This window comes from Elephas maximus, chromosome 19 (genome assembly GCF_024166365.1).
Source record: "Elephas maximus indicus isolate mEleMax1 chromosome 19, mEleMax1 primary haplotype, whole genome shotgun sequence".
Taxonomy (NCBI): Eukaryota; Metazoa; Chordata; class Mammalia; order Proboscidea; family Elephantidae; genus Elephas; species Elephas maximus.
Window position 1 is genome coordinate 6,412,687 of NC_064837.1, and position 2,744 is coordinate 6,415,430.

Sequence of the window (2,744 nt, forward strand, 5' to 3'; positions counted from 1 at the left end):
CTCTGACTGCGTCTACAAAGAAGCAGAGAGGAACAGTGGAAGGAGCAAGGGCCCTGGAATCAGGCAGAGCTGGGCTGAATTCTGACCCTGCTCCATCTGGTGAAGGGACTTGAGTAATTCACTCCTCTGAGCCTTATGTAGCACCATTTATCACACAAGGTAGTTTCAAGATTCAATGAAAGCACATGTGTAAAGCACCTAGCATGGGGTGGGCACAGAGTAGGTGCTCAGAGGTAATGGTGTCCTATCTGCACTGGCCAGTGAGCAGAAATCCTAGGACTACCCCGGGATGGCATGGCGAGGAGCTCCATGGGGTTTTCATAGGAAAATGAAGTTCTCTGCTTGAACAGTCGTACCTAAGTTAGAAACCAACTTCAAGACACAATGCCAAAAAGCCAAACTGCCGTCATACACTCACATTAGAGCTGCACAGAGAATTACTGCGAATCTCTTAAGCGGTTCTGCCACTTACTAACAGTGTATACCCAGGCAAGCTACCCAACATCTCTGAGTTTCAATTTCCTCATCTGCAAAATGGGGATAATAATATCTATATCACAAGAGTTATATATCACAAGAGTCACTGAGAAAAACGAAAATGAGGTACATCATGAGCTAACATGCACTGAGCATTTACTGTGGGCCAAGTACCATGATAAGAGCGTTATGGATGCTATCTTACTTGGTATAATAAGTAAAACTACTTAGTGTAGTGCATGGAACATAATACGAAATACCTAACAAATATAGATTTTAAAGAAATGTCATGGGGCAGAGGAAGAATTACTAAGCTTCAGAGAGAAAAGAAGATAGCTTGGGTGGGAAGAATAAGATGAAGTTGGGAGAAGACAAACATAATAGTTGCTGGGTGTGATGGTCTCAACACTTTTGAACCATTACAAATTAAACAGCTACCCTAAGTTACTCCGAAGAACAGACCCAAGTTGTTTCTTTTCATCTTTAATGTTCATGCCTTTCTAAGAAGCAGCTGCCAGGATTCCAGTACATCCCCAAAAGTGATGACAACATCCTGAAGTGTGTTGTCTTTTGTGTGTCTAACTTTATCTAAAGGGAACCAATGCTAGTTGACTGGGGGAGCAGTAGGGCATCTCTGTGATGAAGCTCAACTGGCCTTCAGAGTGTGGCCTCACCTACCTCACTGATATTGCCAATAGTGGGGCAAATAATTCAATAGGGATAAGGCTTGGATTTCCATCTTATTCTGTCTTGGTGCTTATGTTTGGCACAACCTTGGTGTGCCACAGACAAACCAGCATGTGAACGTGCTCCATCTGAATAAGGTATAGCCTCTCTGTGTTGTAGACTCCATCCGTTTTTAAAATCATGGAGCTTGTATTGTTAGAACCAATAAACTTGACTAAAAGAATTTTTTTTTTTTTTTTAATTAGCCACCAGTCTGGACCTGTGTAGACGAATAAAAGAGAAGCATTTTAAAGTCAGAAATAAAAGGTAGACTTAACATTTAGGATTATCAACCCCTGCTTGTTTTCCACAATATCTTTCATTCCTGATTTCATCTAAAAGAGAAACATTACTACTACTATTCAAAGAGCACTGCTTTACTAATAAGGTCTTGGCATGTCTTTGAGGTGGATTTAAGATTCAGAAAAGACTGACTCTTTACACTTCTAAGTTCTTTAGTTGGTGTTTGTAACAACACAGAGGCTTCATTCAGGAGATCTGCGGCTGCTGCTGCTACCGTTGCCGTCCAGTTGATTCCGACTCGCAGTGACCCTACAGGACAGAGTAGAACTGCCCCTTGGGTTTCCAAGGCTGTCACCTTCACAGAAGCAGACCGCCACATCTTTCTCCCGCAGAGTGCTAGTGGGTTTGAACTGCTGTCCTTTCCATTAGCATCTAAGCATTTAACTGCTGAGCTACCAGGGCTCTTTTTCAAGAGACTTACTGGGTTATAATCAGCTGGAACCTAGGTTTTGTTCAGCCTGAAGCTTATCTAATTTGGGAAATTCTCTCTAATAAAAAAGTGCAAAATTATAAGTACAAAAATTGCTAGGGCCCCTCCCAGGACCTTGCAAGGGGGCTATGCAAGTAAGAGGCCCTGAGGCTTAAGCTTTATTCTACTCATGATAAATCCACCTCAGCTGGGACCTTTTTAAAAAACTTTTTTAATGCAGGAAAAATACTGTTTCAACTTGTAAACACTCCAGTGCTATGCCATTCAGGTCATAAAATTACTTAGCTTTTTAGAGGTGGCATCTTTTCTTGGTAATTTGCCTTTGGAAAGAGATGCAATAAAGCTTATTTTTCACCTGTGGTAAATTACCTGTTAGAAAAATTTGACCCAAAACAATAAAGGAGCCCAGGTTCCAACCCGTATTGTGGCAATTGTGCCAATCTTTTCAACGTACCTGTGAATTAGTTTTAGGAGCACACCTGTTGCTGTCGAGTTGATTCCAACTCACAGCGACCGTACAGGACAGAGCACAACTGCCCCGTGGGGTTTCCAGGGCTGTAGTCTGCATGGAAGCAGGCTGCTACATCTTTCTCCCTTGGAGTGGCCGGTGGGTTCGAACGGCCAAGCTTTCAGTTACCAGCTGAGCACTCAACTCCTGTGCCACCAGGGCTCCTTTTTAGGGGTATACCTCTGTTGGAATCACATGTTTATTCACTTATTTCCAATACTAGCTAGTTCTAATTCTTTCATTACTATTTAGCAAATGCCCTTCTCTGTTCTTTAAGATGAACACAGAAATTTGACATAA